At 39.8% G+C, this 12,831-nt stretch overlaps 1 protein-coding gene across 1 annotated transcript in view; it reads left to right on the top strand.

Moving 5' to 3' along the window:
- FAT4 (FAT atypical cadherin 4) overlaps nucleotides 1-12,831 on the top strand; it is a 214,969-nt gene that overhangs the window by 93,066 nt on the left and 109,072 nt on the right. The window lies entirely within an intron of this gene.

Raw genomic sequence — 12,831 nt, 5'->3', positions numbered from 1 at the left:
TCTGAGGACATAAAAACATGCTTCCTGCAGAGAATAGTGCCCCTCGGGCTGTGGACGTGACAGCTCCATGCTGTCGGTGTCCGCAGGTAGCTGACAGCATGGAGCTGTCATCCCGGGCTGTTCGGAGCCCCCCCCCCCCCGGCATTGCGATTGGCGCTATGCAATGGATAGCGCCGATCGCAAAAAAAGTAAATAAAAGTACACAAAAGTTAAAGATTCAGCTGCTCTGATGGATCGGATCCATCGATGCAGCTGAAATTACTCACCCAGGTCCGGCACGCTGCTCCCCGCTCTCCTGCAGCTCCGGGGCCCGAAGCCAGTCTTCTGCGCATGCGTGCCAGGCGGCATTACGTCAGCCGCATGCGCAGAAGGCCCGGCGGCGCGGGAGATTTAAAATCTCCTGGCTCCTGTAGGTAGCCGGGAGGCAGGAGATGTCAGCGGGGACTGCGGTGAGCGGTCCCCGGTACCGCGATCGCCGTTATCCAATGGTTAGCGGCGATCGCGAAAAAGTTTAAAAAAAGTTTAAAAAAAGTCAGTTTCACCTCCCCTCATGGATCGGATCCATGAGGGGAGGTGAAAATACTCACCCCCAGTCCTCAGCGGTGTCCCGGTGTCCCGATGTCCCGGGACCCGAATCCCCGTCTGCGCATGCGCGCCCGATGATTGACATCGGGCGCGTGCACAGACGGGCTCGAGCCCCGGGGAATTTAAAATCCCTCTGCTTCTGGCTGCCATGTGTAGCTAGGAGCAGAGAGATTATACCGGGGACATGATGGTGCGATGGTGCGGGAAATACAAACAAAGGTGTACTGTGCATGACCACCTGTGTGAGTAGGCAGTTATGCGCAGTACATTACGCAGCCGTACGCAGGGTCACAGCCGGGCTCACAGATGGGATCCGCTGTGGGCCTCCGCAAGCGGATTCCACCTGCACCCGCGTGAGCCCGGCGTTATTCAGACCGCTACCTGTGATACGTATTTTACAAGAAGCCCCGGGAACGCTCGCTTTCCTGCAGTTCCAGGAGCACCTTGTTGAGCGCCTTCTGTGTGAGACCGCCGCACCTCATCAAGCTTACGGAGACTCACGGAACGCCACTTTTTACACCCCATACCCGCCACTGAGGTCATGAAATACCCCCAAAAAGCATGAGAGGAGGGGGGGGGGAATACCCGGTTTTATTGCCCCATGGGCCCATTCCAACCAGCCTCCGTAATTACCCCTGTCTTCGGAAATACTACACAGTTCACATTTTTACTTTTATCTAAGATTTGCGAACGCCAAAAAGGGCGCGGAGGGGGAGGGGGGGAATTTTTAGGGAGTCAATCTTTATTCTGTACAAATAAGCAATGGGGCCTGGAATTTATTCAGTTGTACCCTAAAATCCAACAGGTGTTCCGTCCTTTATAGGCCTTGCCATGCGTCCTGTAAGTAGATTAGGGCCACAATGGGTATGTTTCTGAACTCGGGACAAACGGGGGTATCCATTTTGGGGTGAACGTCTTCATTCCTATGTACACTGTACAAAAAAACTGTTTTTAAATTGAAAAAATTGCCAAAAAAATTGAAAATCGTAACTTTTTCCTTCTGCTTTGCTTAGATTCATTCAAATACTGTGGGGTCAAAATACGCAGTACACCCCTAGATGAATTCGTTAAGGGGTCTAGTTTTCAAAATGGGGTCATTTGAGGGGGTTCTTTATAGTTTTGGCCGCTCAATGGCTCTATAAGTGGGCAATGGGGCCTGAAATTTATTCAGTGGTACCCTGAAATCCAACGGGTATTCCTTTCATTGTAGGCCTAGCCATGGGTCCTGTAAGTCTATTAGGGCCACAATGGGTATGTTTCTGAACACGGGACAAACCGGGGTATCTATTTTGGGGTGAAAGCCTTCATTTATATGTGTGCTGTACAAAAAAAACTGTTTTTAAATTGACACAATAGCCCAAAAAATGAAAATCCTATTTTTTTCCTTTTGCTTTGCTTGAATTTATTCAAAAACTGTGGGGTCAAAATATGTAGTACATCCCTAGATAAATTCGTTAAGGGGTCTAGTTTTCAAAATGGGGTCATTTGTGGGGGTTCTATATGGTTTTGGGCGCTCAAGAACTCTACAAGTGGGCAATGGGGCCTAAAAGGACTTCAAGCAAAATCTATGTTCTGAAAGCCACCGATTACTCCTTTTATTTTGGGCCCCGTTGTGCATGCGGACATAAGATTAGGGCCACAATGGGTATATTTCTGAAAACAGCACAAACAGGGGTATCCATTTTGGGGTGTAAGTCTTCCTTCATATGTGTGCTGTACAAAAAAAGCTGTTTTTAAAATGACAGAATTGCCAAAAAAACAAAAATCCAAATTTTTTCCTTTTGCTTTGCTTGAATTTATTCAAAAACTGTGAGGTCAAAATGCGCAGTACACCCCTAGATAAATTCTAGTTTTCAAAATGGGGTCATTTGTGGGGGTTCTCTATGGTTTTGGGCGCTCAAGAACTCTACAAGTGGGCAATGGGGCCTAAAAGGACTTCAAGCAAAATTTGTGTTCCGAAAGCCACCGGTCGCTCCTTTCATTTTGGGCTCCGTTGTGTATCCAGACATAAGATTAGGGCCACAATGGGTATGTCTCTGAACACGGGACAAACAGGGGTATCCATTTTTGGGTGCAAGTCTTCCTTCATATGTGTGCTGTACAAAAAAAGCTGTTTTTAAAATGACAGAATTGCCGAAAAAACAAAAATCACAATTTTTTCCTTTTGCTTGGTTTGAATTCATTCAAAAACTGTGGGGTCAAAATATGCAGTACACCCCTAGATAAATTCCTTAAGGGGTCTAGTTTTCAAAATGGGGTCATTTGTGGGGGTTTTCTATGGTTTTGGGCGCTCAAGAACTCTACATGTGTGCTATGGGGCCTAAAAGGACTTCAAGCAAAATTTCTGTTTTGAAAGACACTGACTACTCCTTTCATTTTGGGCCCCGTTGTGGACTCAGATATAACAATAGGGCCACAATGGGTATATTTATGAACACGGGAGAAATAGGGGTATCCATTTTGGGGTGTAAATCCTGATTTTCATGTAAACTATAGGAAAAAAATATGTCTTTAAAATGACAGATTTGCAAAAATATGAAATTTTACTTTTTCTCCTCTAAATTGAATTAATTCCTGAAAAAAAACTGTGGGGTCAAAATACTCATGACACCCCTCAGTGAATACATTAAGGGGTGTAGTTTTTAAAATGAGGTCATTTGGGGGGGTATCTATTATTCTGACACTCATGAGCCTTTCCAATCTCGGCTTGGTATGGGAAAACAAAGTGTTCCTCAAAATGCTAAAAAGTAATGTTAAATTTGTACGTCTCCTAAATAGTTAAAAAAAAACGAAAGTTTTTCCAATGTGCGCCCAAAATAAAGTAAACGGGTGGAAATATAAATCTTAGCAAAAATTTCTATATTATGTTTGCACATATTTAAGATATTGCAGTTGGAAATGTGAAAAAATGACGATTTTTTCAAAATTTTCCCAATTTTGGCGCTTTTAATAAATAAACACAATTTCTATCGGTCTATTTTTTACGCCTAAATGAAGCACAACATGTGGCGAAAAAACAATGTCAGAATCGCTTGGATATGCAAAACCTTTCTGGTGTTTTTCCATGTTAAAGTGACACATGTCAGATTTGCAAAATTTGGCCTGGTCATTAAGGCGCAAACAGGCTTGGTCACTAAGGGGTTAAACACAGGAATTACTTATTTGTCATGGATGATTATTATCTTTTCCAAATATGCATATTACCAGCTGACATTTCTATATTTTCTTGAAATATATTAACAATAGAATTGTGTGGTGTAGGAAATGAAAAATCCTGAATATCTTCAATACTACAAATGGTCAACGAGTATGGCCATACAGACGTAGAGGACACAAAATTGCCACATAGTATCTCTTAGAAGTATTATTTTCTAGCACAGAACACCTCTTAACTATGGTCCTTTACAGAGGCACCATGCAGAGGCAGACACAGTTCCTGTGGCTCCATGGTATTGGTCCATTGGGACTTTGTGCACACAGCCCTTCTATGTACACGAGTCCTTAGAAGCACAAGTGTGTTCCATAAATCTGAAGTTTTACTTTACATACATTACTTTTTGGGTCAGTGGCGGTTAGAACGTGTTTAAATAACTTACAAAATATCCATGTGAGCCATTACATTCGAATTTCCGCATGGGTAATGTGGTTACCTTACATAACCAAAATGGCAATTGAACTTTCGAAAAAGAGACTGAGCTGATTTTAGAAGCAATTACACAGATTCCAGAGGTGGGACCCACACTACTCTTCTTTAAAAATTCAACACACAAATGGGAGATGGTACAATGCCTCTGCAATGGCATCTGTCAGATGGTGGCTTCACTATAAGTTAATGTACAACCATTAAACAAGCCTTACAGTATGATTTCAACATATTATCCAAACCAGAGTCTTCTCAATAATGAAACTATACAGGCTACAGACAACTGTTTTAGGGTTCTTGCCCCCAATCAGTATGTCAGTAGGGTTCTGGTTGGCTGGGTGAGAGGCTTGTTACGTGAGTCATGAGGGCTACTATTTCTCCTTGTGGAGATCGTGGTTTGGCATGAGCAGAATTGTATGCCATGCAACACATATATTTGGAGAAAAAAATAGATCAGAAGCCTTTATGTTTAATATGTACCATGAAAGTAGTAGCATACCATTATAGAATCACACAGTTATACATCCATGTTATCTCATGCTGATGTACTTGCTGTCGGAAAAGTTAATTGTCATTGCAAGAGACATATTCAAGAAAAAATAATTAAAATTAAGTGAAAAAAAGGTATTTCTTGTTATCTTAGTAATTAGTAAACCTTTGATAACTGTGAACACCGATTTGGCCAATAACTTGATCCGGACTATTATTTTTTCAAACCCTTGGAGACTGAAGCAGAGAAGGAATGAGAACACACAACTAGCAGGCCTTGAAATATGTAGGTCCATTAATTTCAGTTCTCTTGGGGGTCTTGACAAACAATGCTTTGGTGTCTGATCTTGCTTAAACACTCTTTGGTTTCTAGTTTACATCGATGGGCACATTAATCAATTGCCACTTGCTTTGTTTGTACAGAATTGATGGAATTGACATTAATCAACTTTTCATCACTTGTTTTATTTTTTAGACATAAAAAGAAAAGTATTTTCTCTAATGCCATATTGACTTGTGTTTAATAGACATTATTTTCTATGGTGTGCCCATTCACTAGGGGGTACTTCAAAGGCATGATGATAAGTCAATGTGGGTTGAAAAACTGCTTACTGAATCTTCAAAAAATAAGTCCAGCAACAAAAAGGAGCAAAATTCATTGACAGATGTTTTAAGGCAATTACTAAAAAAAACCTTAAACTTTCCAAAAGGACCAAATGGGTGTTATCTGACATTGAATTTAATGGTTGTACATTCTTTGTGAAAAAATGTTAACTAGACCTAATTACAAAACATAATAAACCAAAATTATTTTGAAACCCAGAAGCAAATAGCACACAAGGGGGATGCTGGTTAGGTCTGTGTTGCGGAATGACTTCCAGATCTAGCCCATTCCCAAGCTATCAAGAGTAGTCTTTGGCATCTAGCAGATGTAAATAGCAGTATCAAGGTCGTAGAGCATGCTGACATTGTGTATATATTGTGGGAGGCCATCACTATGAAATGTATTATCTTTCACCATACATACTCCACTAGTCTTATTAAAATGTACTCCTTATGTCCTGAACAATGTGTAGCTGCTGGAAAAGTAGAAGGAGATCTTTCTCCTTGTACTACTTTAATGCAATCCATGTGGTCTGGCCTTTTTCCGATTGATCACCAGTAAGTGAACACTGTCGTACATTGGAATCACATAATCTATTATGGTTCTAAAGAAAGGATACTTGTGGACACCATACTTTACTATAAACGTTAGATGATTTGTGCAAAGCTGACATAACAATGTTATGCTATGCTGTTCACGTTTTGTTCTGAGCAAATATAATATAGTATATGAAAATTTGGCTTTTCTTCCATTCCTGTGAATTTGGTTTTAAGGGTGTGCACAAAGCATAACAGTAGCCATAATTAATCTAGCTGAGGGTCAAGGAATGGGAATTCTTGAACCTCATAAATTACTAGAGGGTGAATTTCAGTTTTATCTAGTTTATTATGGTAGTCAGTGGTTACATGAACCTAGATCTTTTGGCTCCAATGCAAAATGTGTTACAGGACCCCCACCTACAATGAGCCATTTATAATACAGGTGATTTCTTATGTGGCGGAAGGACCTTTGAGATCTCTCAGACACCAAGGCCTTAGGGAGAATTCTACCTCTGTTATATTACATATAGTAGATTAGTAGTAACAACTAGGGACAAGTTGGTGTCTTATCTATCTGGGCTGGCTAATAAGGTGCTTGTATATAACAAGACAAGAAAGTCAGAAAGTGTGCCTCTCATATATTTGCTTCCAATGTCCACAGGATATTATATAATTGTCTCTTGGTTCTGCTTCATTCACCTTTAGGATCTCCGTGTGTTGTCAAAATAAGGGAGCACTGGTAGCCACATCTCGACAGAATGAATGAATGGGAGTCTAATTTTTCAAGTTTGTGGGAATTATGGATACAGTCAAACAAGCTAAAGGGAGATTGGGTGTTCTCTGTTCCACAATCAGCTAGGCAAAGTGGAAATCAGTAGCTGCATTCAGGTGAAGAATGAATAGAGTAGTAGCCCTACATGTCTGTGCCTCTCTGTATTCAAGTCTAAGGAAGTTTCTGGGGGCCCCCATCTACAGTTATTTACTGCATATATTATGGATCTAATATATATGTATTATGTAGCCTGATGTGGTGTAGTTTGTTAGCAAAACAACTCTGCCCTCATGTGGATGTATTATGTTACTACACGCTGTGCCTCACACTCACTCATCATCACCATAGCATCTACATCACACTTCATGCCTCACATTATCTACATCCACACAAGTAGTGCAAAGCTAACTCTCTCAATCAAACACACAAGCTGTCATCATAAAATGTCCATTTTTTCATCAATTGTTATCTGCTGAGTTTCCAAAATGACGTTTTCACGAAATGGCAAAATCTTGATTTAACAAATTCCAAACTTTCTACTAGTATGCCATAAATGTCTAACATGGAAAATCCCCTTTAAGTCTTTGATATTGCACACTCAATGATTATCAGTATGACTTTGATTATACTGACTGCCTTATCAGTTCCTCTCTGCCCATATTTATTGGGCAGGTACAACTTGAAAGATCCTGAAAATTCCGAACTTAACAACCTTCAGTATTTGTAAACTGAGTAAGAAACACAAGCCTTTCTCTCCGCATAACGTTTTCATGGATGAGGGTGAAAGGTCTGACTGTGATAACATTTTCTTTACAATTAAATCCACATGTAGTTGAATTACGGAATGTTCTGAAAATGAAGTCTTAGCTACTTAGTGCATGCGAGGCACATAAAGTAATGGAGTCTACAGAATGAGTCACGGCCCACATTGGCTGACAGAAATCTGAAAGTCACGTTCTAACTACCATATTGTTTGTAAGATGAAAGTCATTAAACAAATTCAATTTTAAAGATACAGAACTTGCCCTTTTATGTGACATTTAGTTACTAGATACCCAGTCTTGAGCATAATATTACAAATACCAAAACGGAAAGCAGGTCCACAAAAAGGCACCCACGAATAGAATGAAATACAATGTTTATTGACAAAACATTGAGCATCATATTATGACCCATAGTTGTATCATGCATTAGTTTCTGAAGGTCATTTTACATGGCTCAATTAACATTAATTTGCCCATCAATCGACTTTTGTTGGCTGATTGGTGACTTTTGGCAAGCACAAACATACTTGCTGACCCCCATATGAACAGGGAGATGTACAGCCAGCCGTTAAAGACAAATAATTGTAACTATGATTGTTTATTTCCATAAGCCGATTCTCGACCCATGGAAAAATTAAGCGACCACAGATCAACATGCGTGTCCATTGGCACTCAATACATTGAGACGATAATTTGGCTGATGTAAAATGAGTATGACCCTAACTTGAGATTTATATTGCTCTCTTCAGGTAAATCCAATAAATCGAATGCAGTGTTTGCTTTAACAATACCCAATGTTCCTTGGCTGCAGGTAATAGGTGGCATCTCTCGGTGCTCATCAGCACTGACTTTCTCCAAGGATCTTAGATAGACAAATCATATCTTATAATTAGTATTATAAAGATATAGTTTATGTCCCTTTATAGGAGTCCCAGTCCCTTTTGTGCCTTTTATGGTGCCCCTAAGGTTGTCACCTACTTAGATCAAACTCCTTGGGGAATCAATAGTAGTGCATTATCTACAAACACTCTTGGTGAGGATCAGGCATCATTAAAGAGCACAATTGAGCAGTACTAGATAGTTCTGCATATTCAGCACCTTCTCAGTCACGCATGTTTAAAAAATCTAGTCTTTTTTCTGTAGCTTTAACTATACACTAAATTGTCTGCAGATTAAGTAATGCCTTGCTGAGTGTTCATTGCCCTGCTTCTCACCATGATGAATAGAGACTCAATGTGTCAAGCAATTCTGCTAAACTTCCTGGTCATTTGATTTAATCTTGGCTTACAAAAGATTGCCTTGGCTCAGAACCCTGCTGTTGCAGATCATATAAAGGTCTTTTTATGTATTTCCTCTATGAATGTTTCAGTTGCCTCAAGAATTCGGTCAAGCGTCCACAAAGGTGATGAAGGGAGCAGGTGCAGACTGCTTCCTACATTACATCACATTCCTCCAGTCTTTATCCAGGAATAGACTTGTAAATTGCACCAGGGTCTGCACAAGATCCGCAGAGAAATAGACCAATAGTAAATAATATGCAAGAATAAAACGACGACACTGTTCAAATAGATGAAAACACTAAGATGCAGACTTTACTTGTACTTAAAAAAAATAAACAGCTACAGAAATGCCCAAAAAATAGCATTTGTAATGGCTTCCCATTTGCTGCATCATCAGTGCCTAACATGTCTGATGCCTGCAAGTCTCTACTGCCATGTGTCCCCATGACAGTTCTTCCTACTTGTTCTCTGGCTTTCTTCAGCTTTGTCATACAGACATTGCATGGGTTCAAATCCCCCTCCACACAAAAAGGTTTTACTCAAGTATACAACCACATTCTGGGTTTAGATTACTTTCTCATGGCATTCCGAATTGTGCAATTACAATATATTAAAAGGATTTTCTACAGATTGCATCGCCGCTTTAATTGGACCCTCATAAATCCATAACAAGGTTCTACAAGGCTAGATAAAGCACAGAACTATATTCAGCTCCACCACCCCTCCCAAAATACTGCCACTGTTGACCTGATGCTCTATTGACCAGACATTTCTGGTCTCCCAACGGGGTTTCCAACTATCCAGAAGTTCCTTGACTTTCTGTAAATAAAGGGGACCTTTTTCCGATGTCCATAAAAAAAAATCGATGCGTTCATGATTTTTTTTGAGGCTATATAATTGAGCAATTAATACTAGGGTTGTCATCCTTTTATAGCTCATACTAAATGATGGTATTGAGTTCTTATCAGTATCTGATCTACAAACGTACTACTTATAATCTTTACTATTCATTGTGGCTTTCCAATGTGTTCGTGAAAAATGCTGGCTGCCTCTGAATTTTGAATATGTTGTCCAGGAGAAATGAGAATTCAAGTTGGCAACCCTGTTTCCCGATAGTCTTTGTCTACTGGGCTCCAGCAATGATGTGTGTTGACATGTGCATTCCGCGACCTGTCACCAGTTGTAGCGGTGACAAGTCAACTCTACTGAGATTGAATCTGTTGCAAGTGATTAGCCGAAACAGTGACATGTCACATTGACATGGCGTGACTTGAGTTAATTGAACAGATATTTGCAGTGGACCAGGTAGGCATCAACTTGAGAGTGGTATTTGACCGGTAAGGTCAGCATTACTCCTTTTGTTATTTTATGCTATCGTCAGCTGTTGGTAAAATATTTCATAGGGTTAAGAAAACTCTTTTAATTGGTTGCCAGGAAGGAACAAAGGTCTATGACTCTTTAATTTTAGAAATGAGGGTTTCAACTAATAGGCACTGATTGCATGATCTGTGGATATACTATTAATGCCTGTAGTGTAAATACCCCTTTAAGAGCTTAGCCACACTTTTTAATTCATCCATTTTCATTTGCTTGCTGTTTTTGCTAACATACACCAGATGTAGCAGAGAAGGGGACATGTAAGTGTGTCTGAGCCCATAAACTGCTTAGATTGTGTTTTACAGGATCAACTCTGGTACAGACATTGGAATACATGACAGATAGCAATGAAGAAGCATAGCGAGTTCAAAGATAATGATGAAGGTGGCAGCTCAGACCATCTACATGCACTGAGGCATTACATTACACTCACTGAATCCTCTTAATTGGAGTCCTAGACAACATATTTAAGGAATTTACTAATTAACCACATTTACATCAGGGCTTTAGCATATGAACAAAACTTATACATCATAATAAAATTAGAAAATATGCGAGAGAGTCATTTATTTCCCTGCAAAGATTGTAAATGATTACATATGTGAGCGAGTTCAACGCATTATTCAAATGCCTAACCTTTTTTTAGTTTAATGGTTTCTAGTGCATCCTTCACTGATTTCATTTTGTCAGAGCCAGGCCTTTTTAATATGAGTCTCAACATATAATAGGCCATAACATGCTGCACATGTTCATTTGTCTGCTTTACATTGACAATGCCTGCAGGAACAATTTAAAATGTCCCTGGTTTTGGCTTGTGTCTCCAGAGACAGAATTATATTGTAAGACTTGAAGCATATCATAAGAGAGATTCTAGTAACTTCATAGGGGGTTACTGACACAAAAGAATTTTCTAAATGGTTTTGGCGGAACAAATTGGGAGGTTTGTGAGCTTAAAATATATATTTTAGTGGTGCGGCAGGGTTGTAGCCCCCGATCCTAGGTCAGCAAATAAAGTTATAAATACGCAGAACTCTCATGTACATAAAGGGAAATTGTGCTTTTTCCACCAAACAAGTTCTTTCAATACTTTTGCTTGGACTTTTTTCAAGCAGTTGCTTGAAAAAAAGTCCCAGTAAGAAGACCTTAACATTCAATTGGGTGAGTTAAACTATTGTACTTCAGTTATCAGTAGAGATGAGCGAGCACGCTCGTTTTTAAGGCTGCTACTCGATCGAGTAGCAGTCTTATCGAGTAGCTGTGTACTCGCCTGAGCAGCATGCGGGGGGGGGGGGCGGGGGTGGAGCAGCATGCGGGGGGGGGGGGGGCGGGGGTGGAGCAGGGGGCAGCAGGGGGGGAAAGAAATCTCTCTCCCTCTCCCCCCCGCTTATTTGATATGACTGCTACTCGATTGAGTAGCAGCCTTAAACAAGTGTTTTCGCTCATCTCTAGTTATCAGGCATTGCTGCATATTTATGCACTCTATCTATCTATCTATAGTTTCTAGTTTGGCCCAGTGGTGTAACGTAAATCTTCTGGGTTCCAGTGAAAAATTTGTGATTGTTCTCAGTAAAAGAAACCAAGTAATCTTCTAGATATGAAACCTTTTAATGGCTAACAAAAATACATGATGGTATAGCGAGCTTTCAAACCTCTCAGGGTCCTTCCTCAGGCTTAAATTCCTGAAAATTTGTAACAGGGCTCCATACCTATCATATGTTATTAGTAGCACTAGAGTCTTTCTACATGGTGAGGAGACTTCAGGCACCATGATCCAGGTGACACTACTTCCTTTGTACCCCCATCACAAATGCTGAGCTACCCTATGTTCATGTTTTCCCTATGAGTCCAATTACGCCAAACGATTTATGGTTTGAATGAGCGAACAATGTCAGTGCTCACTGATTCAGACAGTTTATACAGACAGATACATTGTTGGCTCATTCAAACACGACGTCGTTCAGTTGTTCTCATTCGCTGTATTAGTGAATGAGAATGACTGAACGAATGATATTGAAGCTGAACGATTAGTGAACGAGTCAACAATGATTTTTCTGCCTGCAGAAAATAACGAGAAGTTAATAATTTATCTTTCTATGTTCGGTCATTTAGACTTAATGATTATCGATCACTTTCACCCGTTTGAATGATTTTATGAATGATAATCGTTCCGTGTAAAACCGCCTTAATTCATTTTGTTCTCGTAGTTCAAAGTACTCTATTTTATCTACTTTGTTTTGTGAATTTAGCTTTGGATTTTGTCAATGAAATGCCGAAACTAAGTATCCTCCAATGTAAATAAACATCGGCATAGATTATTTTTATTGATACATTTTATGCAGTTTCAGCTGCTTTGGAAGAACTTTTTCTCATAATATTTGCATATTTTAGGAAACACTAACAATACATTTGAATGATATATAAGCAATTTGTATTGAAAAACGAAAACTTCAGAGGTTTTCCCATGGTGTCTCGACATAAAAAGGTTAATTAGGGTTTAATTATATTTTTCATTCTATCACATTTTCACAACTGCCCTGGTTCTTGTCTGCATGGAACATATGGACAATGATGGATCTGCCCTGGAGACCACCAATAAAGCGAATAAACAACATCCGCACATTGAATCTGTTACTTGAGCTGGTGTTTACATTACCAGGCATTATCATTCTGCAGCCACCATGTACTACACTACAAATGTTCATTGTCACTCTTATCAAAGACTTCAGTTTATATTCAGCTGTGACCACTTCAAACATTATTTTTATCCTTATAGTTAAT

The sequence above is a fragment of the Eleutherodactylus coqui genome, chromosome 7 (genome assembly GCF_035609145.1).
Source record: "Eleutherodactylus coqui strain aEleCoq1 chromosome 7, aEleCoq1.hap1, whole genome shotgun sequence".
In the NCBI taxonomy this organism is placed as follows: Eukaryota; Metazoa; Chordata; class Amphibia; order Anura; family Eleutherodactylidae; genus Eleutherodactylus; species Eleutherodactylus coqui.
This window is presented reverse-complemented; position numbering and strand designations above follow the sequence as displayed.